The sequence below is a fragment of the Scomber japonicus genome, chromosome 8 (assembly GCF_027409825.1).
Source record: "Scomber japonicus isolate fScoJap1 chromosome 8, fScoJap1.pri, whole genome shotgun sequence".
NCBI lineage: Eukaryota > Metazoa > Chordata > Actinopteri > Scombriformes > Scombridae > Scomber > Scomber japonicus.
This window is the reverse complement of record NC_070585.1, coordinates 7,400,886-7,425,213: the sequence shown is the minus strand read 5'-3', so window position 1 is coordinate 7,425,213 and position 24,328 is coordinate 7,400,886. Positions and strand designations below refer to the sequence as shown.

Below are 24,328 nucleotides of genomic sequence, written 5' to 3'. Positions count from 1 at the left end.
AGAGTAGACATGACCAGCATTACACCCAACCTAACCTTCACAATGTAGGTGAACTGGTTGAACTTTGAACTCCTTGCCAGGATAGCTTCACAACACTTCCAAAGTTAGTGAGACAACTGAACAGTGAGAACCACCTTCCTGTCCTGAGGGCTCGTCCAGGATTTGAACCCGGGACCTCTCGCACCCGAAGCGAAAATCATACCCCTAGACCAACGAGCCACGAAAAACACGACATGTGCGAGAATCATACCCCTAGACCAACGAGCCATGAAAAACACAACCTCTGGGACCCCCACCCCGGTCAATGCTAGTAACGTCTGCATTTAGCTTGACTGCATTATTCGACCTGTGGGTTTGCCTTGACTCTTTTATGTCTTCAGTCTTGGATACGTGCAGCATGTACATGGTCCACAAAATCGCTTTGATGCTGTCTATACCTACTTGGTCCTGCTGCTTCTGAACAGTTTGGACACCTCTGCGTTAGGAGATCCTGAGGCATTGGCAGAAAATACTTTACATAACACTTCAGGCATCTTCTGACATGACCAGCATTTTACACCCACTGTCACCTTCACAATGTAGGTGAACTGGTTGAACTTTCAACTTCTTGTCAGGATAGCTTTACAACAGTTCCAAAGGTAGTGAGATAACTGAATAGAAGGAGCCACCTTCCTGCCCTGAGGGCTCGTCCGGGATTTGAACCCGGGACCTCTCGCACCCAAAGCGAGAATCATACCCCTAGACCAACGAGCCATGAAAAACACAACCTCTGGGACCCCCGCCCCGGTCAATGCTAGTCACGTCTGCATTTAGCTTGACCGCATTATTCGACCTGTGGGTTTTGCCTTGACTCTTTTATGTCTTCAGTCTTGGATACGTGCAGCATGTACATGGTCCACAAAATCGCTTTGATGCTGTCTATACCTACTTGGTCCTGCTGCTTCTGAACAGTTTGGACACCTCTGCGTTAGGAGATCCTGAGGGATTGGCAGAAAAGACTTTACATAACACTTCAGGCATCTTCTGACATGACCAGCATTACACCCACTGTCACCTTCACAATGTAGGTGAACTGGTTGAACTTTCAACTTCTTGTCAGGGTAGCTTTACAACAGTTCCAAAGGTAGTGAGACAACTGAATAGAAGGAGCCACCTTCCTGCCCTGAGGGCTCGTCCGGGATTTGAACCCGGGACCTCTCGCACCCAAAGCGAGAATCATACCCCTAGACCAACGAGCCACGAAAAACACAACCTCTGGGACCCCCGTCCCGGTCAATGCTAGTCACGTCTATACAAGTATACTTTGTAATAATTGTCTGGAACTCAAGAAAATGTGCAGCATGTACATGGTCCACAAAATTGCTTTGATGCTGTCTACACCTACTTGGTCCTGCTGCTTCTGAACAGTTTGGACACCTCTGCGTTAGGAGATCCTGAGGCATTGGCAGAAAAGACTTTACATAACACTTCAGGCATCTTCTCACATGACCAGCATTACACCCACTGTCACCTTCACAATGTGCACAATGTGCACACACAGTGCATCTGGCACTGCATTATTCGACCTGTGGGTTTTACCTTGACTCTTTTATGTCTTCAGTGTTGGATATACTTTGTAATAATTGTCTGGAACTCAAAAAAATGTGCAGCATGTACATGGTCCACATAATTGCTTTGATGCTGTCTATACCTACTTGGTCCTGCTGTTTCTCAACTCTCCTCCAGAGTAGACATGACCAGCATTACACCCAACTGTCACCTTCACAATGTAGGTGAACTGGTTGAACTTTCAACTACTTGTCAGGATAGCTTCACAACACTTCCAAAGTTAGTGAGACAACTGAACAGTGGGAACCACCTTCCTGTCCTGAGGGCTGGTCCGGGATTTGAACCCGGGACCTCTCGCACCCGAAGCGAGAATCATACCCCTAGACCAACAACCACGAAAAACACGACATGTGCGAGAATCATACCCCTAGACCAACGAGCCATGAAAAACGCAACCTCTGGGACCCCCACCCCAGTCAATGCTAGTCACGTCTGCATTTAGCTTGACTGCATTATTCGACCTGTGGGTTTTGCCTTGACTCTTTTATGTCTTCAGTCTTGGATACGTGCAGCATGTACATGGTCCACAAAATCGCTTTGATGCTGTCTATACCTACTTGGTCCTGCTGCTTCTGAACAGTTTGGACACCTCTGCGTTAGGAGATCCTGAGACATTGGCAGAAAAGACTTTACATAACACTTCAGGCATCTTCTGACATGACCAGCATTACACCCACTGTCACAATGTAGGTGAACTGGTTGAAATTTCAACTTCTTGTCAGGATAGCTTTACAACAGTTCCAAAGGTAGTGAGACAACTGAACAGTGAGAACCACCTTCCTGTCCTGAGGGCTCGTCCGGGATTTGAACCCGGGACCTCTCGCACCCGAAGCGAGAATCATACCCCTAGACCAACGAGCCATGAAAAACATGACATCTGGGATTTCGCCCTCCGGTCAATGCTATTCACGTCTGCATCTAGCTTGACCGCATTATTCGACCTGTGGGTTTTACCTTGACTCTTTTATGTCTTCAGTGTTGGATACGTGCATCATGTACATGCTCCACAAAATTGCTTTGATGCTGTCTATACCTACTTGGTCATGATGCTTTTCAACTCTCCTCCAGAGTAGACATGACCAGCATTACACCCAACTGTCACCTTCACAATGTAGGTGAACTGGTTGAACTTTGAACTCCTTGCCAGGATAGGTTCACAACACTTCCAAAGTTAGTGAGACAACTGAACAGTGAGAACCACCTTCCTGTCCTGAGGGCTCGTCCGGGATTTGAACCCGGGACCTCTCGCACCCGAAGCGAGAATCATACCCCTAGACCAACGAGCCACGAAAAACACGACATGTGCGAGAATCATTCCCCTAGACCAACGAGCCATGAAAAACACAACCTCTGGGACCCCCGCCCCGGTCAATGCTAGTCACGTCTGCATTTAGCTTGACCGCATTATTCGACCTGTGGGTTTTGCCTTGACTCTTTTATGTCTTCAGTCTTGGATACGTGCAGCATGTACATGGTCCACAAAATCGCTTTGATGCTGTCTATACCTACTTGGTCCTGCTGCTTCTGAACAGTTTGGACACCTCTGCGTTAGGAGATCCTGAGACATTGGCAGAAAAGACTTTACATAACACTTCAGGCATCTTCTGACATGACCAGCATTACACCCACTGTCACCTTCACAATGTAGGTGAACTGGTTGAACTTTCAACTTCTTGTCAGGGTAGCTTTACAACAGTTCCAAAGGTAGTGAGACAACTGAATAGAAGGAGCCACCTTCCTGCCCTGAGGGCTCGTCCGGGATTTGAACCCGGGACCTCTCGCACCCAAAGCGAGAATCATACCCCTAGACCAACGAGCCATGAAAAACACAACCTCTGGGACCCCCGCCCCGGTCAATGCTAGTCACGTCTGCATTTAGCTTGACCGCATTATTCGACCTGTGGGTTTTGCCTTGACTCTTTTATGTCTTCAGTCTTGGATACGTGCAGCATGTACATGGTCCACAAAATTGCTTTGATGCTGTCTATACCTACTTGGTCCTGCTGCTTCTGAACAGTTTGGACACCTCTGCGTTAGGAGATCCTGAGGGATTGGCAGAAAAGACTTTACATAACACTTCAGGCATCTTCTGACATGACCAGCATTACACCCACTGTCACCTTCACAATGTAGGTGAACTGGTTGAACTTTCAACTTCTTGTCAGGATAGCTTTACAACAGTTCCAAAGGTAGTGAGACTGAATAGAATAGAAGGAGCCACCTTCCTGCCCTGAGGGCTCGTCCGGGATTTGAACCCGGGACCTTTCGCACCCTAAGCGAGAATCATACCCCTAGACCAACGAGCCACGAAAAACACGACATCTGGGATCCGCCCCGCCCCGGTGAATGCTATTCACGCTTCTACATAAAGGGTTGCCTGCCTGCAGTTGTTTGTTCCAACCAATTAAGAGCACACGATTTGACCAATCAAGTGTCAGAGGACAAAGATTTGTTGATTAAATGAGTCAAGTCTGGTGTGCTCCTGCTTGGTTTCAATTAAAAACTTCAGCCACATGGCCCATTGATGGAACAGTTTGGACACCTCTGCGTTAGGAGATCCTGAGGCATTGGCAGCAAAGACTTTACATAACACTTCAGGTATCTTCTGACATGACCAGCATTACACCCACTGTCACCTTCACAATGTAGGTGAACTGGTTGAACTTTCAACTTCTTGTCAGGATAGCTTTACAACAGTTCCAAAGGAAGTGAGACAACTGAATAGAAGGAGCCACCTTCCTGCCCTGAGGGCTCGTCCGGGATTTGAACCCGGGACCTCTCGCACCCAAAGCAAGAATCATACCCCTAGACCAACGAGCCACGAAAAACACAATATCTGGGACCCCCGCCCCGGTCAATGCTAGTCACGTCTGCATCTGGCACTGCATTATTCGACCTGTGGGTTTTACCTTGACTCTTTTATGTCTTCAGTGTTGGATATACTTTGTAATAATTGTCTGGAACTCAAAAAAATGTGCAGCATGTACATGGTCCACAAAATTGCTTTGATGCTGTCTATACCTACTTGGTCCTGCTGCTTCTGAACTCTCCTCCAGAGTACACATGACCAGCATTACACCAAACTGTCACCTTCACAATGTAGGTGAACTGGTTGAACTTTCAACTCCTTGTCAGGATAGCTTCACAACACTTCCAAAGTTAGTGAGACAACTGAACAGTGAGAACCACCTTCCTGTCCTGAGGGCTCGTCCGGGATTTGAACCCGGGACCTCTCGCACCCGAAGCGAGAATCATACCCCTAGACCAACGAGCCATGAAAAATGCAACCTCTGGGACCCCCGCCCCGGTCAATGCTAGTCACGTCTGCATTTAGCTTGACCGCATTATTCGACCTGTGGGTTTTGCCTTGACTCTTTTATGTCTTCAGTCTTGGATACGTGCAGCATGTACATGGTCCACAAAATCGCTTTGATGCTGTCTATACCTACTTGGTCCTGCTGCTTCTGAACAGTTTGGACACCTCTGCGTTAGGAGATCCTGAGGGATTGGCAGAAAAGACTTTACATAACACTTCAGGCATCTTCTGACATGACCAGCATTACACCCACTGTCACAATGTAGGTGAACTGGTTGAACTTTCAACTTCTTGTCAGGATAGCTTTACAACAGTTCCAAAGGTAGTGAGACAACTGAATAGAAGGAGCCACCTTCCTGCCCTGAGGGCTCGTCCGGGATTTGAACCCGGGACCTCTCGCACCCAAAGCGAGAATCATACCCCTAGACCAACGAGCCATGAAAAACACAACCTCTGGGACCCCCGCCCCGGTCAATGCTAGTCACGTCTGCATTTAGCTTGACCGCATTATTCGACCTGTGGGTTTTGCCTTGACTCTTTTATGTCTTCAGTCTTGGATACGTGCAGCATGTACATGGTCCACAAAATTGCTTTGATGCTGTCTATACCTACTTGGTCCTGCTGCTTCTGAACAGTTTGGACACCTCTGCGTTAGGAGATCCTGAGGGATTGGCAGAAAAGACTTTACATAACACTTCAGGCATCTTCTGACATGACCAGCATTACACCCACTGTCACCTTCACAATGTAGGTGAACTGGTTGAACTTTCAACTTCTTGTCAGGATAGCTTTACAACAGTTCCAAAGGTAGTGAGACTGAATAGAATAGAAGGAGCCACCTTCCTGCCCTGAGGGCTCGTCCGGGATTTGAACCCGGGACCTCTCGCACCCTAAGCGAGAATCATACCCCTAGACCAACGAGCCACGAAAAACACGACATCTGGGATCCGCCCCGCCCCGGTGAATGCTATTCACGCTTCTACATAAAGGGTTGCCTGCCTGCAGTTGTTTGTTCCAACCAATTAAGAGCACACGATTTGACCAATCAAGTGTCAGAGGACAAAGATTTGTTGATTAAATGAGTCAAGTCTGGTGTGCTCCTGCTTGGTTTCAATTAAAAACTTCAGCCACATGGCCCATTGATGGAACAGTTTGGACACCTCTGCGTTAGGAGATCCTGAGGCATTGGCAGCAAAGACTTTACATAACACTTCAGGTATCTTCTGACATGACCAGCATTACACCCACTGTCACCTTCACAATGTAGGTGAACTGGTTGAACTTTCAACTTCTTGTCAGGATAGCTTTACAACAGTTCCAAAGGAAGTGAGACAACTGAATAGAAGGAGCCACCTTCCTGCCCTGAGGGCTCGTCCGGGATTTGAACCCGGGACCTCTCGCACCCAAAGCGAGAATCATACCCCTAGACCAACGAGCCACGAAAAACACAATATCTGGGACCCCCGCCCCGGTCAATGCTAGTCACGTCTGCATCTGGCACTGCATTATTCGACCTGTGGGTTTTACCTTGACTCTTTTATGTCTTCAGTGTTGGATATACTTTGTAATAATTGTCTGGAACTCAAAAAAATGTGCAGCATGTACATGGTCCACAAAATTGCTTTGATGCTGTCTATACCTACTTGGTCCTGCTGCTTCTGAACTCTCCTCCAGAGTACACATGACCAGCATTACACCAAACTGTCACCTTCACAATGTAGGTGAACTGGTTGAACTTTCAACTCCTTGTCAGGATAGCTTCACAACACTTCCAAAGTTAGTGAGACAACTGAACAGTGAGAACCACCTTCCTGTCCTGAGGGCTCGTCCGGGATTTGAACCCGGGACCTCTCGCACCCGAAGCGAGAATCATACCCCTAGACCAACGAGCCATGAAAAACGCAACCTCTGGGACCCCCGCCCCGGTCAATGCTAGTCACGTCTGCATTTAGCTTGACCGCATTATTCGACCTGTGGGTTTTGCCTTGACTCTTTTATGTCTTCAGTCTTGGATACGTGCAGCATGTACATGGTCCACAAAATCGCTTTGATGCTGTCTATACCTACTTGGTCCTGCTGCTTCTGAACAGTTTGGACACCTCTGCGTTAGGAGATCCTGAGGGATTGGCAGAAAAGACTTTACATAACACTTCAGGCATCTTCTGACATGACCAGCATTACACCCACTGTCACCTTCACAATGTAGGTGAACTGGTTGAACTTTCAACTTCTTGTCAGGGTAGCTTTACAACAGTTCCAAAGGTAGTGAGACAACTGAATAGAAGGAGCCACCTTCCTGCCCTGAGGGCTCGTCCGGGATTTGAACCCGGGACCTCTCGCACCCAAAGCGAGAATCATACCCCTAGACCAACGAGCCATGAAAAACACAACCTCTGGGACGCCCGCCCCGGTCAATGCTAGTCACGTCTGCATTTAGCTTGACCGCATTATTCGACCTGTGGGTTTTGCCTTGACTCTTTATGTCTTCAGTCTTGGATACGTGCAGCATGTACATGGTCCACAAAATTGCTTTGATGCTGTCTATACCTACTTGGTCCTGCTGCTTCTGAACAGTTTGGACACTTCTGCGTTAGGAGATCCTGAGGGATTGGCAGAAAAGACTTTACATAACACTTCAGGCATCTTCTGACATGACCAGCATTACACCCACTGTCACCTTCACAATGTAGGTGAACTGGTTGAACTTTCAACTTCTTGTCAGGATAGCTTTACAACAGTTCCAAAGGTAGTGAGACTGAATAGAATAGAAGGAGCCACCTTCCTGCCCTGAGGGCTCGTCCGGGATTTGAACCCGGGACCTCTCGCACCCTAAGCGAGAATCATACCCCTAGACCAACGAGCCACAAAAAACACGATATCTGGGATCCGCACCTCCCCGGTGAATGCTATTCACGCTTCTACATAAAGGGTTGCCTGCCTGCAGTTGTTTGTTCCAACCAATTAAGAGCACACGATTTGACCAATCAAGTGTCAGAGGACAAAGATCTGTTGATTAAATGAGTCAAGTCTGGTGTGCTCCTGCTTGGTTTCAATTAAAAACTTCAGCCACATGGCCCATTGATGGAACAGTTTGGACACCTCTGCGTTAGGAGATCCTGAGGCATTGGCAGAAAAGACTTTACATAACACTTCAGGCATCTTCTCACATGACCAGCATTACACCCACTGTCACCTTCACAATGTGCACAATGTGCACACACAGTGCATCTGGCACTGCATTATTCGACCTGTGGGTTTTACCTTGACTCTTTTATGTCTTCAGTGTTGGATATACTTTGTAATAATTGTCTGGAACTCAAAAAAATGTGCAGCATGTACATGGTCCACATAATTGCTTTGATGCTGTCTATACCTACTTGGTCCTGCTGTTTCTCAACTCTCCTCCAGAGTAGACATGACCAGCATTACACCCAACTGTCACCTTCACAATGTAGGTGAACTGGTTGAACTTTCAACTACTTGTCAGGATAGCTTCACAACACTTCCAAAGTTAGTGAGACAACTGAACAGTGGGAACCACCTTCCTGTCCTGAGGGCTGGTCCGGGATTTGAACCCGGGACCTCTCGCACCCGAAGCGAGAATCATACCCCTAGACCAACAACCACGAAAAACACGACATGTGCGAGAATCATACCCCTAGACCAACGAGCCATGAAAAACGCAACCTCTGGGACCCCCACCCCAGTCAATGCTAGTCACGTCTGCATTTAGCTTGACTGCATTATTCGACCTGTGGGTTTTGCCTTGACTCTTTTATGTCTTCAGTCTTGGATACGTGCAGCATGTACATGGTCCACAAAATCGCTTTGATGCTGTCTATACCTACTTGGTCCTGCTGCTTCTGAACAGTTTGGACACCTCTGCGTTAGGAGATCCTGAGACATTGGCAGAAAAGACTTTACATAACACTTCAGGCATCTTCTGACATGACCAGCATTACACCCACTGTCACAATGTAGGTGAACTGGTTGAAATTTCAACTTCTTGTCAGGATAGCTTTACAACAGTTCCAAAGGTAGTGAGACAACTGAATAGAAGGAGCCACCTTCCTGCCCTGAGGGCTCGTCCGGGATTTGAACCCGGGACCTCTCGCACCCAAAGCGAGAATCATACCCCTAGACCAACGAGCCATGAAAAACACAACCTCTGGGACCCCCGCCCCGGTCAATGCTAGTCACGTCTGCATTTAGCTTGACTGCATTATTCGAACTGTGGGTTTGCCTTGACTCTTTTATGTCTTCAGTCTTGGATACGTGCAGCATGTACATGGTCCACAAAATCGCTTTGATGCTGTCTATACCTACTTGGTCCCGCTGCTTCTGAACAGTTTGGACACCTCTGCGTTAGGAGATCCTGAGGCATTGGCAGAAAAGACTTTACATAACACTTCAGGCATCTTCTGACATGACCAGCATTACACCCACTGTCACCTTCACAAAGAAGGTGAACTGGTTGAACTTTCAACTTCTTGTCAGGATAGCTTTACAACAGTTCCAAAGGAAGTGAGATAACCGAATAGAAGGAGCCACCTTCCTGCCCTGAGGGCTCGTCCGGGATTTGAACCCGGGACCTCTCGCACCCAAAGCGAGAATCATACCCCTAGACCAACAAGCCACGAAAAACACAATATCTGTGACCCCCGCCCCGGTCAATGCTAGTCACGTCTGCATCTGGCACTGCATTATTCGACCTGTGGGTTTTACCTTGACTCTTTTATGTCTTCAGTGTTGGATATACTTTGTAATAATTGTCTGGAACTCAAAAAAATGTGCAGCATGTACATGGTCCACAAAATTGCTTTGATGCTGTCTATACCTACTTGGTCCTGCTGCTTCTGAACTCTCCTCCAGAGTACACATGACCAGCATACCCCTAGACCAACGAGCCATGAAAAACATGACATCTGGGATTTCGCCCTCCGGTCAATGCTATTCACGTCTGCATCTAGCTTGACCGCATTATTCGACCTGTGGGTTTTACCTTGACTCTTTTATGTCTTCAGTGTTGGATACGTGCAGCATGTACATGCTCCACAAAATTGCTTAGATGCTGTCTATACCTACTTGGTCATGCTGCTTTTCAACTCTCCTCCAGAGTAGACATGACCAGCATTACACCCAACCTAACCTTCACAATGTAGGTGAACTGGTTGAACTTTGAACTCCTTGCCAGGATAGCTTCACAACACTTCCAAAGTTAGTGAGACAACTGAACAGTGAGAACCACCTTCCTGTCCTGAGGGCTCGTCCAGGATTTGAACCCGGGACCTCTCGCACCCGAAGCGAAAATCATACCCCTAGACCAACGAGCCACGAAAAACACGACATGTGCGAGAATCATACCCCTAGACCAACGAGCCATGAAAAACACAACCTCTGGGACCCCCACCCCGGTCAATGCTAGTAACGTCTGCATTTAGCTTGACTGCATTATTCGACCTGTGGGTTTGCCTTGACTCTTTTATGTCTTCAGTCTTGGATACGTGCAGCATGTACATGGTCCACAAAATCGCTTTGATGCTGTCTATACCTACTTGGTCCTGCTGCTTCTGAACAGTTTGGACACCTCTGCGTTAGGAGATCCTGAGGCATTGGCAGAAAATACTTTACATAACACTTCAGGCATCTTCTGACATGACCAGCATTACACCCACTGTCACCTTCACAATGTAGGTGAACTGGTTGAACTTTCAACTTCTTGTCAGGATAGCTTTACAACAGTTCCAAAGGTAGTGAGATAACTGAATAGAAGGAGCCACCTTCCTGCCCTGAGGGCTCGTCCGGGATTTGAACCCGGGACCTCTCGCACCCAAAGCGAGAATCATTCCCCTAGACCAACGAGCCATGAAAAACACAACCTCTGGGACCCCCGCCCCGGTCAATGCTAGTCACGTCTGCATTTAGCTTGACCGCATTATTCGACCTGTGGGTTTTGCCTTGACTCTTTTATGTCTTCAGTCTTGGATACGTGCAGCATGTACATGGTCCACAAAATCGCTTTGATGCTGTCTATACCTACTTGGTCCTGCTGCTTCTGAACAGTTTGGACACCTCTGCGTTAGGAGATCCTGAGGGATTGGCAGAAAAGACTTTACATAACACTTCAGGCATCTTCTGACATGACCAGCATTACACCCACTGTCACCTTCACAATGTAGGTGAACTGGTTGAACTTTCAACTTCTTGTCAGGGTAGCTTTACAACAGTTCCAAAGGTAGTGAGACAACTGAATAGAAGGAGCCACCTTCCTGCCCTGAGGGCTCGTCCGGGATTTGAACCCGGGACCTCTCGCACCCAAAGCGAGAATCATACCCCTAGACCAACGAGCCACGAAAAACACAACCTCTGGGACCCCCGTCCCGGTCAATGCTAGTCACGTCTATACAAGTATACTTTGTAATAATTGTCTGGAACTCAAGAAAATGTGCAGCATGTACATGGTCCACAAAATTGCTTTGATGCTGTCTACACCTACTTGGTCCTGCTGCTTCTGAACAGTTTGGACACCTCTGCGTTAGGAGATCCTGAGGCATTGGCAGAAAAGACTTTACATAACACTTCAGGCATCTTCTCACATGACCAGCATTACACCCACTGTCACCTTCACAATGTGCACAATGTGCACACACAGTGCATCTGGCACTGCATTATTCGACCTGTGGGTTTTACCTTGACTCTTTTATGTCTTCAGTGTTGGATATACTTTGTAATAATTGTCTGGAACTCAAAAAAATGTGCAGCATGTACATGGTCCACATAATTGCTTTGATGCTGTCTATACCTACTTGGTCCTGCTGTTTCTCAACTCTCCTCCAGAGTAGACATGACCAGCATTACACCCAACTGTCACCTTCACAATGTAGGTGAACTGGTTGAACTTTCAACTACTTGTCAGGATAGCTTCACAACACTTCCAAAGTTAGTGAGACAACTGAACAGTGGGAACCACCTTCCTGTCCTGAGGGCTGGTCCGGGATTTGAACCCGGGACCTCTCGCACCCGAAGCGAGAATCATACCCCTAGACCAACAACCACGAAAAACACGACATGTGCGAGAATCATACCCCTAGACCAACGAGCCATGAAAAACGCAACCTCTGGGACCCCCACCCCAGTCAATGCTAGTCACGTCTGCATTTAGCTTGACTGCATTATTCGACCTGTGGGTTTTGCCTTGACTCTTTTATGTCTTCAGTCTTGGATACGTGCAGCATGTACATGGTCCACAAAATCGCTTTGATGCTGTCTATACCTACTTGGTCCTGCTGCTTCTGAACAGTTTGGACACCTCTGCGTTAGGAGATCCTGAGACATTGGCAGAAAAGACTTTACATAACACTTCAGGCATCTTCTGACATGACCAGCATTACACCCACTGTCACAATGTAGGTGAACTGGTTGAAATTTCAACTTCTTGTCAGGATAGCTTTACAACAGTTCCAAAGGTAGTGAGACAACTGAACAGTGAGAACCACCTTCCTGTCCTGAGGGCTCGTCCGGGATTTGAACCCGGGACCTCTCGCACCCGAAGCGAGAATCATACCCCTAGACCAACGAGCCATGAAAAACATGACATCTGGGATTTCGCCCTCCGGTCAATGCTATTCACGTCTGCATCTAGCTTGACCGCATTATTCGACCTGTGGGTTTTACCTTGACTCTTTTATGTCTTCAGTGTTGGATACGTGCATCATGTACATGCTCCACAAAATTGCTTTGATGCTGTCTATACCTACTTGGTCATGATGCTTTTCAACTCTCCTCCAGAGTAGACATGACCAGCATTACACCCAACTGTCACCTTCACAATGTAGGTGAACTGGTTGAACTTTGAACTCCTTGCCAGGATAGGTTCACAACACTTCCAAAGTTAGTGAGACAACTGAACAGTGAGAACCACCTTCCTGTCCTGAGGGCTCGTCCGGGATTTGAACCCGGGACCTCTCGCACCCGAAGCGAGAATCATACCCCTAGACCAACGAGCCACGAAAAACACGACATGTGCGAGAATCATTCCCCTAGACCAACGAGCCATGAAAAACACAACCTCTGGGACCCCCGCCCCGGTCAATGCTAGTCACGTCTGCATTTAGCTTGACCGCATTATTCGACCTGTGGGTTTTGCCTTGACTCTTTTATGTCTTCAGTCTTGGATACGTGCAGCATGTACATGGTCCACAAAATCGCTTTGATGCTGTCTATACCTACTTGGTCCTGCTGCTTCTGAACAGTTTGGACACCTCTGCGTTAGGAGATCCTGAGACATTGGCAGAAAAGACTTTACATAACACTTCAGGCATCTTCTGACATGACCAGCATTACACCCACTGTCACCTTCACAATGTAGGTGAACTGGTTGAACTTTCAACTTCTTGTCAGGGTAGCTTTACAACAGTTCCAAAGGTAGTGAGACAACTGAATAGAAGGAGCCACCTTCCTGCCCTGAGGGCTCGTCCGGGATTTGAACCCGGGACCTCTCGCACCCAAAGCGAGAATCATACCCCTAGACCAACGAGCCATGAAAAACACAACCTCTGGGACCCCCGCCCCGGTCAATGGTAGTCACGTCTGCATTTAGCTTGACCGCATTATTCGACCTGTGGGTTTTGCCTTGACTCTTTTATGTCTTCAGTCTTGGATACGTGCAGCATGTACATGGTCCACAAAATTGCTTTGATGCTGTCTATACCTACTTGGTCCTGCTGCTTCTGAACAGTTTGGACACCTCTGCGTTAGGAGATCCTGAGGGATTGGCAGAAAAGACTTTACATAACACTTCAGGCATCTTCTGACATGACCAGCATTACACCCACTGTCACCTTCACAATGTAGGTGAACTGGTTGAACTTTCAACTTCTTGTCAGGATAGCTTTACAACAGTTCCAAAGGTAGTGAGACTGAATAGAATAGAAGGAGCCACCTTCCTGCCCTGAGGGCTCGTCCGGGATTTGAACCCGGGACCTTTCGCACCCTAAGCGAGAATCATACCCCTAGACCAACGAGCCACGAAAAACACGACATCTGGGATCCGCCCCGCCCCGGTGAATGCTATTCACGCTTCTACATAAAGGGTTGCCTGCCTGCAGTTGTTTGTTCCAACCAATTAAGAGCACACGATTTGACCAATCAAGTGTCAGAGGACAAAGATTTGTTGATTAAATGAGTCAAGTCTGGTGTGCTCCTGCTTGGTTTCAATTAAAAACTTCAGCCACATGGCCCATTGATGGAACAGTTTGGACACCTCTGCGTTAGGAGATCCTGAGGCATTGGCAGCAAAGACTTTACATAACACTTCAGGTATCTTCTGACATGACCAGCATTACACCCACTGTCACCTTCACAATGTAGGTGAACTGGTTGAACTTTCAACTTCTTGTCAGGATAGCTTTACAACAGTTCCAAAGGAAGTGAGACAACTGAATAGAAGGAGCCACCTTCCTGCCCTGAGGGCTCGTCCGGGATTTGAACCCGGGACCTCTCGCACCCAAAGCAAGAATCATACCCCTAGACCAACGAGCCACGAAAAACACAATATCTGGGACCCCCGCCCCGGTCAATGCTAGTCACGTCTGCATCTGGCACTGCATTATTCGACCTGTGGGTTTTACCTTGACTCTTTTATGTCTTCAGTGTTGGATATACTTTGTAATAATTGTCTGGAACTCAAAAAAATGTGCAGCATGTACATGGTCCACAAAATTGCTTTGATGCTGTCTATACCTACTTGGTCCTGCTGCTTCTGAACTCTCCTCCAGAGTACACATGACCAGCATTACACCAAACTGTCACCTTCACAATGTAGGTGAACTGGTTGAACTTTCAACTCCTTGTCAGGATAGCTTCACAACACTTCCAAAGTTAGTGAGACAACTGAACAGTGAGAACCACCTTCCTGTCCTGAGGGCTCGTCCGGGATTTGAACCCGGGACCTCTCGCACCCGAAGCGAGAATCATACCCCTAGACCAACGAGCCATGAAAAATGCAACCTCTGGGACCCCCGCCCCGGTCAATGCTAGTCACGTCTGCATTTAGCTTGACCGCATTATTCGACCTGTGGGTTTTGCCTTGACTCTTTTATGTCTTCAGTCTTGGATACGTGCAGCATGTACATGGTCCACAAAATCGCTTTGATGCTGTCTATACCTACTTGGTCCTGCTGCTTCTGAACAGTTTGGACACCTCTGCGTTAGGAGATCCTGAGGGATTGGCAGAAAAGACTTTACATAACACTTCAGGCATCTTCTGACATGACCAGCATTACACCCACTGTCACAATGTAGGTGAACTGGTTGAACTTTCAACTTCTTGTCAGGATAGCTTTACAACAGTTCCAAAGGTAGTGAGACAACTGAATAGAAGGAGCCACCTTCCTGCCCTGAGGGCTCGTCCGGGATTTGAACCCGGGACCTCTCGCACCCAAAGCGAGAATCATACCCCTAGACCAACGAGCCATGAAAAACACAACCTCTGGGACCCCCGCCCCGGTCAATGCTAGTCACGTCTGCATTTAGCTTGACCGCATTATTCGACCTGTGGGTTTTGCCTTGACTCTTTTATGTCTTCAGTCTTGGATACGTGCAGCATGTACATGGTCCACAAAATTGCTTTGATGCTGTCTATACCTACTTGGTCCTGCTGCTTCTGAACAGTTTGGACACCTCTGCGTTAGGAGATCCTGAGGGATTGGCAGAAAAGACTTTACATAACACTTCAGGCATCTTCTGACATGACCAGCATTACACCCACTGTCACCTTCACAATGTAGGTGAACTGGTTGAACTTTCAACTTCTTGTCAGGATAGCTTTACAACAGTTCCAAAGGTAGTGAGACTGAATAGAATAGAAGGAGCCACCTTCCTGCCCTGAGGGCTCGTCCGGGATTTGAACCCGGGACCTCTCGCACCCTAAGCGAGAATCATACCCCTAGACCAACGAGCCACGAAAAACACGACATCTGGGATCCGCCCCGCCCCGGTGAATGCTATTCACGCTTCTACATAAAGGGTTGCCTGCCTGCAGTTGTTTGTTCCAACCAATTAAGAGCACACGATTTGACCAATCAAGTGTCAGAGGACAAAGATTTGTTGATTAAATGAGTCAAGTCTGGTGTGCTCCTGCTTGGTTTCAATTAAAAACTTCAGCCACATGGCCCATTGATGGAACAGTTTGGACACCTCTGCGTTAGGAGATCCTGAGGCATTGGCAGCAAAGACTTTACATAACACTTCAGGTATCTTCTGACATGACCAGCATTACACCCACTGTCACCTTCACAATGTAGGTGAACTGGTTGAACTTTCAACTTCTTGTCAGGATAGCTTTACAACAGTTCCAAAGGAAGTGAGACAACTGAATAGAAGGAGCCACCTTCCTGCCCTGAGGGCTCGTCCGGGATTTGAACCCGGGACCTCTCGCACCCAAAGCGAGAATCATACCCCTAGACCAACGAGCCACGAAAAACACAATATCTGGGACCCCCGCCCCGGTCAATGCTAGTCACGTCTGCATCTGGCACTGCATTATTCGACCTGTGGGTTTTACCTTGACTCTTTTATGTCTTCAGTGTTGGATATACTTTGTAATAATTGTCTGGAACTCAAAAAAATGTGCAGCATGTACATGGTCCACAAAATTGCTTTGATGCTGTCTATACCTACTTGGTCCTGCTGCTTCTGAACTCTCCTCCAGAGTACACATGACCAGCATTACACCAAACTGTCACCTTCACAATGTAGGTGAACTGGTTGAACTTTCAACTCCTTGTCAGGATAGCTTCACAACACTTCCAAAGTTAGTGAGACAACTGAACAGTGAGAACCACCTTCCTGTCCTGAGGGCTCGTCCGGGATTTGAACCCGGGACCTCTCGCACCCAAAGCGAGAATCATACCCCTAGACCAACGAGCCATGAAAAACATGACATCTGGGACCCACGCCACGGTCAATGCTAGTCACGTCTGCATTTAGCTTGACCGCATTATTCGACCTGTGGGTTTTGCCTTGACTCTTTTATGTCTTCAGTCTTGGATACGTGCAGCATGTACATGGTCCACAAAATCGCTTTGATGCTGTCTATACCTACTTGGTCCTGCTGCTTCTGAACAGTTTGGACACCTCTGCGTTAGGAGATCCTGAGGCATTGGCAGAAAAGACTTTACATAACACTTCAGGCATCTTCTGACATGACCAGCATTACACCCACTGTCACCTTCACAATGTAGGTGAACTGGTTGAACTTTCAACTTCTTGTCAGGATAGCTTTACAACAGTTCCAAAGGTAGTGAGACTGAATAGAATAGAAGGGGCCACCTTCCTGCCCTGAGGGCTCGTCCGGGATTTGAACCCGGGACCTCTCGCACCCTAAGCGAGAATCATACCCCTAGACCAACGAGCCACGAAAAACACAACATCTGGGACCCCCGCCCCGGTCAATGCTAGTCACGTCTGCATCTGGCACTGCATTATTCGACCTGTGGGTTTTACCTTGACTCTTTTATGTCTTCAGTGTTGGATACGTGCAGCATGTACATGCTCCACAAAATTGCTTTGTTGCTGTCTATACCTACTTGGTCATGCTGCTTTTCAACTCTCCTCCAGAGTAGACATGACCAGCATTACACCCAACTGTCACCTTCACAATGTAGGTGAACTGGTTGAACTTTGAACTCCTTGCCAGGATAGCTTCACAACACTTCCAAAGTTAGTGAGACAACTGAACAGTAAGAACCACCTTCCTGTCCTGAGGGCTCGTCCGGGATTTGAACCCGGGACCTCTCGCACCCGAAGCGAGAATCATACCCCTAGACCAACGAGCCACGAAAAACACAACATGTGCGAGAATCATACCCCTAGACCAACGAGCCATGAAAAACACAACCTCTGGGACCCCCACCCCAGTCAATGCTAGTAACGTCTGCATTTAGCTTGACTGCATTATTCGACCTGTGGGTTTGCCTTGACTCTTTTATGTCTTCAGTCTTGGATACGTGCAGCATGTACATGGTCCACAAAATCGCTTTGATGCTGTCTATACCTACTTGGTCCTGCTGCTTCTGAACAGTTTGGACACCTCTGCGTTAGGAGATCCTGAGGCATTGGCAGAAAAGACTTTACATAACACTTCAGGCATCTTCTGACATGACCAGCATTACACCCACTGTCACCTTCACAAAGTAGGTGAACTGGTTGAACTTTCAACTTCTTGTCAGGATAGCTTTACAACAGTTCCAAAGGTAGTGAGATAACTGAATAGAAGGAGCCACCTTCCTGCCCTGAGGGCTCGTCCGGGATTTGAATCCGGGACCTCTCGCACCCAAAGCGAGAATCATACCCCTAGAGCAAAGAGCCATGAAAAACACAACCTCTGGGACCCCCGCCCCGGTCAATGCTAGTCACGTCTATACAAGTATACTTTGTAATAATTGTCTGGAACTCAAGAAAATGTGCAGCATGTACATGGTCCACAAAATTGCTTTGATGCTGTCTACACCTACTTGGTCCTGCTGCTTCTGAACAGTTTGGACACCTCTGCGTTAGGAGATCCTGAGGCATTGGCAGAAAAGACTTTACATAACACTTCAGGCATCTTCTCACATGACCAGCATTACACCCACTGTCACCTTCACAATGTGCACAATGTGCACACACAGTGCATCTGGCACTGCATTATTCGACCTGTGGGTTTTACCTTGACTCTTTTATGTCTTCAGTGTTGGATATACTTTGTAATAATTGTCTGGAACTCAAAAAAATGTGCAGCATGTACATGGTCCACATAATTGCTTTGATGCTGTCTATACCTACTTGGTCCTGCTGCTTCTCAACTCTCCTCCAGAGTAGACATGACCAGCATTACACCCAACTGTCACCTTCACAATGTAGGTGAACTGGTTGAACTTTCAACTACTTGTCAGGATAGCTTCACAACACTTCCAAAGTTAGTGAGACAACTGAACAGTGAGAACCACCTTCCTGTCCTGAGGGCTCGTCCGGGATTTGAACCCGGGACCTCTCGCACCCGAAGCGAGAATCATACCCCTAGACCAACGAGCCACGAAAAACACGACATGTGCGAGAATCATACCCCTAGACCAACGAGCCATGAAAAACGCAACCTCTGGGACCCCCGCCCCGGTCAATGCTAGTCACGTCTGCATTTAGCTTGACCGCATTATTCGACCTGTGGGTTTTGCCTTGACTCTTTTATGTCTTCAGTCTTGGATACGTGCAGCATGTACATGGTCCACAAAATCGCTTTGATGCTGTCTATACCTACTTGGTCCTGCTGCTTCTGAACAGTTTGGACACCTCTGCGTTAGGAGATCCTGAGGCATTGGCAGAAAAGACTTTACATAACACTTCAGGCATCTTCTGACATGACCAGCATTACACCCACTGTCACCTTCACAATGTAGGTGAACTGGTTGAACTTTCAACTTCTTGTCAGGATAGCTTTACAACAGTTCCAAAGGTAGTGAGACTGAATAGAATAGAAGGGGCCACCTTCCTGCCCTGAGGGCTCGTCCGGGATTTGAACCCGGGACCTCTCGCACCCTAAGCGAGAATCATACCCCTAGACCAACGAGCCACGAAAAACACAACATCTGGGACCCCCGCCCCGGTCAATGCTAGTCACGTCTGCATCTGGCACTGCATTATTCGACCTGTGGGTTTTACCTTGACTCTTTTATGTCTTCAGTGTTGGATACGTGCAGCATGTACATGCTCCACAAAATTGCTTTGTTGCTGTCTATACCTACTTGGTCATGCTGCTTTTCAACTCTCCTCCAGAGTAGACATGACCAGCATTACACCCAACTGTCACCTTCACAATGTAGGTGAACTGGTTGAACTTTGAACTCCTTGCCAGGATAGCTTCACAACACTTCCAAAGTTAGTGAGACAACTGAACAGTAAGAACCACCTTCCTGTCCTGAGGGCTCGTCCGGGATTTGAACCCGGGACCTCTCGCACCCGAAGCGAGAATCATACCCCTAGACCAACGAGCCACGAAAAACACAACATGTGCGAGAATCATACCCCTAGACCAACGAGCCATGAAAAACACAACCTCTGGGACCCCCACCCCAGTCAATGCTAGTAACGTCTGCATTTAGCTTGACTGCATTATTCGACCTGTGGGTTTGCCTTGACTCTTTTATGTCTTCAGTCTTGGATACGTGCAGCATGTACATGGTCCACAAAATCGCTTTGATGCTGTCTATACCTACTTGGTCCTGCTGCTTCTGAACAGTTTGGACACCTCTGCGTTAGGAGATCCTGAGGCATTGGCAGAAAAGACTTTACATAACACTTCAGGCATCTTCTGACATGACCAGCATTACACCCACTGTCACCTTCACAAAGTAGGTGAACTGGTTGAACTTTCAACTTCTTGTCAGGATAGCTTTACAACAGTTCCAAAGGTAGTGAGATAACTGAATAGAAGGAGCCACCTTCCTGCCCTGAGGGCTCGTCCGGGATTTGAATCCGGGACCTCTCGCACCCAAAGCGAGAATCATACCCCTAGAGCAAAGAGCCATGAAAAACACAACCTCTGGGACCCCCGCCCCGGTCAATGCTAGTCACGTCTATACAAGTATACTTTGTAATAATTGTCTGGAACTCAAGAAAATGTGCAGCATGTACATGGTCCACAAAATTGCTTTGATGCTGTCTACACCTACTTGGTCCTGCTGCTTCTGAACAGTTTGGACACCTCTGCGTTAGGAGATCCTGAGGCATTGGCAGAAAAGACTTTACATAACACTTCAGGCATCTTCTCACATGACCAGCATTACACCCACTGTCACCTTCACAATGTGCACAATGTGCACACACAGTGCATCTGGCACTGCATTATTCGACCTGTGGGTTTTACCTTGACTCTTTTATGTCTTCAGTGTTGGATATACTTTGTAATAATTGTCTGGAACTCAAAAAAATGTGCAGCATGTACATGGTCCACATAATTGCTTTGATGCTGTCTATACCTACTTGGTCCTGCTGCTTCTCAACTCTCCTCCAGAGTAGACATGACCAGCATTACACCCAACTGTCACCTTCACAATGTAGGTGAACTGGTTGAACTTTCAACTACTTGTCAGGATAGCTTCACAACACTTCCAAAGTTAGTGAGACAACTGAACAGTGAGAACCACCTTCCTGTCCTGAGGGCTCGTCCGGGATTTGAACCCGGGACCTCTCGCACCCGAAGCGAGAATCATACCCCTAGACCAACGAGCCACGAAAAACACGACATGTGCGAGAATCATACCCCTAGACCAACGAGCCATGAAAAACGCAACCTCTGGGACCCCCGCCCCGGTCAATGCTAGTCACGTCTGCATTTAGCTTGACCGCATTATTCGACCTGTGGGTTTTGCCTTGACTCTTTTATGTCTTCAGTCTTGGATACGTGCAGCATGTACATGGTCCACAAAATCGCTTTGATGCTGTCTATACCTACTTGGTCCTGCTGCTTCTGAACAGTTTGGACACCTCTGCGTTAGGAGATCCTGAGGCATTGGCAGAAAAGACTTTACATAACACTTCAGGCATCTTCTGACATGACCAGCATTACACCCACTGTCACAATGTAGGTGAACTGGTTGAACTTTCAACTTCTTGTCAGGATAGCTTTACAACAGTTCCAAAGGTAGTGAGACAACTGAATAGAAGGAGCCACCTTCCTGCCCTGAGGGCTCGTCCGGGATTTGAACCCGGGACCTCTCGCACCCAAAGCGAGAATCATACCCCTAGACCAACGAGCCATGAAAAACACAACCTCTGGGACCCCCGCCCCGGTCAATGCTAGTCACGTCTGCATTTAGCTTGACCGCATTATTCGACCTGTGGGTTTTGCCTTGACTCTTTTATGTCTTCAGTCTTGGTTACGTGCAGCATGTACATGGTCCACAAAATTGCTTTGATGCTGTCTATACCTACTTGGTCCTGCTGCTTCTGAACAGTTTGGACACCTCTGCGTTAGGAGATCCTGAGACATTGGCAGAAAAAACTTTACATAACACTTCAGGCATCTTCTGACATGACCAGCATTACACCCACTGTCACCTTCACAATGTAGGTGAACTGGTTGAACTTTCAACTTCTTGTCAGGGTAGCTTTACAACAGTTCCAAAGGTAGTGAGACAACTGAATAGAAGGAGCCACCTTCCTGCCCTGAGGGCTCGTCCGGGATTTGAACCCGGGACCTCTCGCACCCAAAGCGAGAATCATACCCCTAGACCAACGAGCCATGAAAAACACAACCTCTGGGACCCCCGCCCCGGTCAATGCTAGTCACGTCTGCATTTAGCTTGACCGCATTATTCGACCTGTGGGTTTTGCCTTGACTCTTTTATGTCTTCAGTCTTGGATACGTGCAGCATGTACATGGTCCACAAAATTGCTTTGATGCTGTCTATACCTACTTGGTCCTGCTGCTTCTGAACAGTTTGGACACCTCTGCGTTAGGAGATCCTGAGGGATTGGCAGAAAAGACTTTACATAACACTTCAGGCATCTTCTGACATGACCAGCATTACACCCACTGTCACCTTCACAATGTAGGTGAACTGGTTGAACTTTCAACTTCTTGTCAGGATAGCTTTACAACAGTTCCAAAGGTAGTGAGACTGAATAGAATAGAAGGAGCCACCTTCCTGCCCTGAGGGCTCGTCCGGGATTTGAACCCGGGACCTCTCGCACCCTAAGCGAGAATCATACCCCTAGACCAACGAGCCACGAACAACACGACATCTGGGATCCGCCGCGCCCCGGTGAATGCTATTCACGCTTCTACATAAAGGGTTGCCTGCCTGCAGTTGTTTGTTCCAACCAATTAAGAGCACACGATTTGACCAATCAAGTGTCAGAGGACAAAGATCTGTTGATTAAATGAGTCAAGTCTGGTGTGCTCCTGCTTGGTTTCAATTAAAAACTTCAGCCACATGGCCCATTGATGGAACAGTTTGGACACCTCTGCGTTAGGAGATCCTGAGGCATTGGCAGCAAACACTTTACATAACACTTCAGGCATCTTCTGACATGACCAGCATTACACCCACTGTCACAATGTAGGTGAACTGGTTGAACTTTCAACTTCTTGTCAGGATAGCTTTACAACAGTTCCAAAGGTAGTGAGACAACTGAATAGAAGGAGCCACCTTCCTGCCCTGAGGGCTCGTCCGGGATTTGAACCCGGGACCTCTCGCACCCAAAGCGAGAATCATACCCCTAGACCAACGAGCCATGAAAAACACAACCTCTGGGACCCCCGCCCCGGTCAATGCTAGTCACGTCTGCATTTAGCTTGACCGCATTATTCGACCTGTGGGTTTTGCCTTGACTCTTTTATGTGTTCAGTCTTGGATACGTGCAGCATGTACATGGTCCACAAAATCGCTTTGATGCTGTCTATACCTACTTGGTCCTGCTGCTTCTGAACAGTTTGGACACCTCTGCGTTAGGAGATCCTGAGACATTGGCAGAAAAAACTTTACATAACACTTCAGGCATCTTCTGACATGACCAGCATTACACCCACTGTCACCTTCACAATGTAGGTGAACTGGTTGAACTTTCAACTTCTTGTCAGGGTAGCTTTACAACAGTTCCAAAGGTAGTGAGACAACTGAATAGAAGGAGCCACCTTCCTGCCCTGAGGGCTCGTCCGGGATTTGAACCCGGGACCTCTCGCACCCAAAGCGAGAATCATACCCCTAGACCAACGAGCCATGAAAAACACAACCTCTGGGACCCCCGCCCCGGTCAATGCTAGTCACGTCTGCATCTGGCACTGCATTATTCGACCTGTGGGTTTTACCTTGACTCTTTTATGTCTTCAGTGTTGGATATGTGCAGCATGTACATGCTCCACAAAATTGCTTTGTTGCTGTCTATACCTACTTGGTCATGCTGCTTTTCAACTCTCCTCCAGAGTAGACATGACCAGCATTACACCCAACTGTCACCTTCACAATGTAGGTGAACTGGTTGAACTTTGAACTCCTTGCCAGGATAGCTTCACAACACTTCCAAAGTTAGTGAGACAACTGAACAGTAAGAACCACCTTCCTGTCCTGAGGGCTTGTCCGGGATTTGAACCCGGGACCTCTCGCACCCGAAGCGAGAATCATACCCCTAGACCAACGAGCCACGAAAAACACGACATGTGCGAGAATCATACCCCTAGACCAACGAGCCATGAAAAACACAACCTCTGGGACCCCCACCCCGGTCAATGCTAGTAACGTCTGCATTTAGCTTGACTGCATTATTCGACCTGTGGGTTTGCCTTGACTCTTTTATGTCTTCAGTCTTGGATACGTGCAGCATGTACATGGTCCACAAAATCGCTTTGATGCTGTCTATACCTACTTG

At 47.7% G+C, this 24,328-nt stretch overlaps 42 non-coding genes across 42 annotated transcripts; all 42 read right to left on the bottom strand.

Moving 5' to 3' along the window:
* Positions 1-147: 147 nt before the first annotated feature.
* trnap-cgg (transfer RNA proline (anticodon CGG)) lies at positions 148-219 on the bottom strand. The gene has a single exon. It is a non-coding gene; the product is annotated as a tRNA-Pro (tRNA).
* A 462-nt stretch (positions 220-681) lies between these two features.
* On the bottom strand, positions 682-753 carry trnap-ugg (transfer RNA proline (anticodon UGG)). Its single transcript has one exon. It is a non-coding gene; the product is annotated as a tRNA-Pro (tRNA).
* A 413-nt stretch (positions 754-1,166) lies between these two features.
* On the bottom strand, positions 1,167-1,238 carry trnap-ugg (transfer RNA proline (anticodon UGG)). The gene has a single exon. It is a non-coding gene; the product is annotated as a tRNA-Pro (tRNA).
* Positions 1,239-2,397: 1,159 nt separating this feature from the next.
* On the bottom strand, positions 2,398-2,469 carry trnap-cgg (transfer RNA proline (anticodon CGG)). Its single transcript has one exon. It is a non-coding gene; the product is annotated as a tRNA-Pro (tRNA).
* Positions 2,470-2,822: 353 nt separating this feature from the next.
* trnap-cgg (transfer RNA proline (anticodon CGG)) lies at positions 2,823-2,894 on the bottom strand. The gene has a single exon. It is a non-coding gene; the product is annotated as a tRNA-Pro (tRNA).
* Positions 2,895-3,355: 461 nt separating this feature from the next.
* trnap-ugg (transfer RNA proline (anticodon UGG)) lies at positions 3,356-3,427 on the bottom strand. Its single transcript has one exon. It is a non-coding gene; the product is annotated as a tRNA-Pro (tRNA).
* A 415-nt stretch (positions 3,428-3,842) lies between these two features.
* On the bottom strand, positions 3,843-3,914 carry trnap-agg (transfer RNA proline (anticodon AGG)). The gene has a single exon. It is a non-coding gene; the product is annotated as a tRNA-Pro (tRNA).
* Positions 3,915-4,356: 442 nt separating this feature from the next.
* Positions 4,357-4,428, bottom strand: trnap-ugg (transfer RNA proline (anticodon UGG)). Its single transcript has one exon. It is a non-coding gene; the product is annotated as a tRNA-Pro (tRNA).
* A 382-nt stretch (positions 4,429-4,810) lies between these two features.
* Positions 4,811-4,882, bottom strand: trnap-cgg (transfer RNA proline (anticodon CGG)). The gene has a single exon. It is a non-coding gene; the product is annotated as a tRNA-Pro (tRNA).
* Positions 4,883-5,289: 407 nt separating this feature from the next.
* trnap-ugg (transfer RNA proline (anticodon UGG)) lies at positions 5,290-5,361 on the bottom strand. Its single transcript has one exon. It is a non-coding gene; the product is annotated as a tRNA-Pro (tRNA).
* Positions 5,362-5,776: 415 nt separating this feature from the next.
* Positions 5,777-5,848, bottom strand: trnap-agg (transfer RNA proline (anticodon AGG)). Its single transcript has one exon. It is a non-coding gene; the product is annotated as a tRNA-Pro (tRNA).
* A 442-nt stretch (positions 5,849-6,290) lies between these two features.
* On the bottom strand, positions 6,291-6,362 carry trnap-ugg (transfer RNA proline (anticodon UGG)). Its single transcript has one exon. It is a non-coding gene; the product is annotated as a tRNA-Pro (tRNA).
* A 382-nt stretch (positions 6,363-6,744) lies between these two features.
* On the bottom strand, positions 6,745-6,816 carry trnap-cgg (transfer RNA proline (anticodon CGG)). Its single transcript has one exon. It is a non-coding gene; the product is annotated as a tRNA-Pro (tRNA).
* Positions 6,817-7,229: 413 nt separating this feature from the next.
* On the bottom strand, positions 7,230-7,301 carry trnap-ugg (transfer RNA proline (anticodon UGG)). The gene has a single exon. It is a non-coding gene; the product is annotated as a tRNA-Pro (tRNA).
* Positions 7,302-7,715: 414 nt separating this feature from the next.
* On the bottom strand, positions 7,716-7,787 carry trnap-agg (transfer RNA proline (anticodon AGG)). Its single transcript has one exon. It is a non-coding gene; the product is annotated as a tRNA-Pro (tRNA).
* A 1,217-nt stretch (positions 7,788-9,004) lies between these two features.
* trnap-ugg (transfer RNA proline (anticodon UGG)) lies at positions 9,005-9,076 on the bottom strand. Its single transcript has one exon. It is a non-coding gene; the product is annotated as a tRNA-Pro (tRNA).
* Positions 9,077-9,488: 412 nt separating this feature from the next.
* Positions 9,489-9,560, bottom strand: trnap-ugg (transfer RNA proline (anticodon UGG)). The gene has a single exon. It is a non-coding gene; the product is annotated as a tRNA-Pro (tRNA).
* A 625-nt stretch (positions 9,561-10,185) lies between these two features.
* trnap-cgg (transfer RNA proline (anticodon CGG)) lies at positions 10,186-10,257 on the bottom strand. The gene has a single exon. It is a non-coding gene; the product is annotated as a tRNA-Pro (tRNA).
* A 460-nt stretch (positions 10,258-10,717) lies between these two features.
* Positions 10,718-10,789, bottom strand: trnap-ugg (transfer RNA proline (anticodon UGG)). Its single transcript has one exon. It is a non-coding gene; the product is annotated as a tRNA-Pro (tRNA).
* A 413-nt stretch (positions 10,790-11,202) lies between these two features.
* trnap-ugg (transfer RNA proline (anticodon UGG)) lies at positions 11,203-11,274 on the bottom strand. Its single transcript has one exon. It is a non-coding gene; the product is annotated as a tRNA-Pro (tRNA).
* Positions 11,275-12,433: 1,159 nt separating this feature from the next.
* Positions 12,434-12,505, bottom strand: trnap-cgg (transfer RNA proline (anticodon CGG)). Its single transcript has one exon. It is a non-coding gene; the product is annotated as a tRNA-Pro (tRNA).
* Positions 12,506-12,858: 353 nt separating this feature from the next.
* On the bottom strand, positions 12,859-12,930 carry trnap-cgg (transfer RNA proline (anticodon CGG)). The gene has a single exon. It is a non-coding gene; the product is annotated as a tRNA-Pro (tRNA).
* Positions 12,931-13,391: 461 nt separating this feature from the next.
* Positions 13,392-13,463, bottom strand: trnap-ugg (transfer RNA proline (anticodon UGG)). The gene has a single exon. It is a non-coding gene; the product is annotated as a tRNA-Pro (tRNA).
* Positions 13,464-13,878: 415 nt separating this feature from the next.
* On the bottom strand, positions 13,879-13,950 carry trnap-agg (transfer RNA proline (anticodon AGG)). Its single transcript has one exon. It is a non-coding gene; the product is annotated as a tRNA-Pro (tRNA).
* Positions 13,951-14,392: 442 nt separating this feature from the next.
* trnap-ugg (transfer RNA proline (anticodon UGG)) lies at positions 14,393-14,464 on the bottom strand. The gene has a single exon. It is a non-coding gene; the product is annotated as a tRNA-Pro (tRNA).
* Positions 14,465-14,846: 382 nt separating this feature from the next.
* Positions 14,847-14,918, bottom strand: trnap-cgg (transfer RNA proline (anticodon CGG)). Its single transcript has one exon. It is a non-coding gene; the product is annotated as a tRNA-Pro (tRNA).
* A 407-nt stretch (positions 14,919-15,325) lies between these two features.
* Positions 15,326-15,397, bottom strand: trnap-ugg (transfer RNA proline (anticodon UGG)). Its single transcript has one exon. It is a non-coding gene; the product is annotated as a tRNA-Pro (tRNA).
* A 415-nt stretch (positions 15,398-15,812) lies between these two features.
* On the bottom strand, positions 15,813-15,884 carry trnap-agg (transfer RNA proline (anticodon AGG)). Its single transcript has one exon. It is a non-coding gene; the product is annotated as a tRNA-Pro (tRNA).
* A 442-nt stretch (positions 15,885-16,326) lies between these two features.
* Positions 16,327-16,398, bottom strand: trnap-ugg (transfer RNA proline (anticodon UGG)). Its single transcript has one exon. It is a non-coding gene; the product is annotated as a tRNA-Pro (tRNA).
* A 382-nt stretch (positions 16,399-16,780) lies between these two features.
* trnap-ugg (transfer RNA proline (anticodon UGG)) lies at positions 16,781-16,852 on the bottom strand. Its single transcript has one exon. It is a non-coding gene; the product is annotated as a tRNA-Pro (tRNA).
* A 415-nt stretch (positions 16,853-17,267) lies between these two features.
* On the bottom strand, positions 17,268-17,339 carry trnap-agg (transfer RNA proline (anticodon AGG)). Its single transcript has one exon. It is a non-coding gene; the product is annotated as a tRNA-Pro (tRNA).
* Positions 17,340-17,688: 349 nt separating this feature from the next.
* Positions 17,689-17,760, bottom strand: trnap-cgg (transfer RNA proline (anticodon CGG)). Its single transcript has one exon. It is a non-coding gene; the product is annotated as a tRNA-Pro (tRNA).
* Positions 17,761-18,925: 1,165 nt separating this feature from the next.
* trnap-cgg (transfer RNA proline (anticodon CGG)) lies at positions 18,926-18,997 on the bottom strand. The gene has a single exon. It is a non-coding gene; the product is annotated as a tRNA-Pro (tRNA).
* A 463-nt stretch (positions 18,998-19,460) lies between these two features.
* On the bottom strand, positions 19,461-19,532 carry trnap-agg (transfer RNA proline (anticodon AGG)). Its single transcript has one exon. It is a non-coding gene; the product is annotated as a tRNA-Pro (tRNA).
* Positions 19,533-19,881: 349 nt separating this feature from the next.
* Positions 19,882-19,953, bottom strand: trnap-cgg (transfer RNA proline (anticodon CGG)). Its single transcript has one exon. It is a non-coding gene; the product is annotated as a tRNA-Pro (tRNA).
* Positions 19,954-21,118: 1,165 nt separating this feature from the next.
* On the bottom strand, positions 21,119-21,190 carry trnap-cgg (transfer RNA proline (anticodon CGG)). The gene has a single exon. It is a non-coding gene; the product is annotated as a tRNA-Pro (tRNA).
* A 455-nt stretch (positions 21,191-21,645) lies between these two features.
* On the bottom strand, positions 21,646-21,717 carry trnap-ugg (transfer RNA proline (anticodon UGG)). Its single transcript has one exon. It is a non-coding gene; the product is annotated as a tRNA-Pro (tRNA).
* Positions 21,718-22,130: 413 nt separating this feature from the next.
* Positions 22,131-22,202, bottom strand: trnap-ugg (transfer RNA proline (anticodon UGG)). The gene has a single exon. It is a non-coding gene; the product is annotated as a tRNA-Pro (tRNA).
* Positions 22,203-22,617: 415 nt separating this feature from the next.
* Positions 22,618-22,689, bottom strand: trnap-agg (transfer RNA proline (anticodon AGG)). Its single transcript has one exon. It is a non-coding gene; the product is annotated as a tRNA-Pro (tRNA).
* Positions 22,690-23,125: 436 nt separating this feature from the next.
* trnap-ugg (transfer RNA proline (anticodon UGG)) lies at positions 23,126-23,197 on the bottom strand. Its single transcript has one exon. It is a non-coding gene; the product is annotated as a tRNA-Pro (tRNA).
* A 413-nt stretch (positions 23,198-23,610) lies between these two features.
* Positions 23,611-23,682, bottom strand: trnap-ugg (transfer RNA proline (anticodon UGG)). Its single transcript has one exon. It is a non-coding gene; the product is annotated as a tRNA-Pro (tRNA).
* A 349-nt stretch (positions 23,683-24,031) lies between these two features.
* trnap-cgg (transfer RNA proline (anticodon CGG)) lies at positions 24,032-24,103 on the bottom strand. Its single transcript has one exon. It is a non-coding gene; the product is annotated as a tRNA-Pro (tRNA).
* Positions 24,104-24,328: the final 225 nt, after the last annotated feature.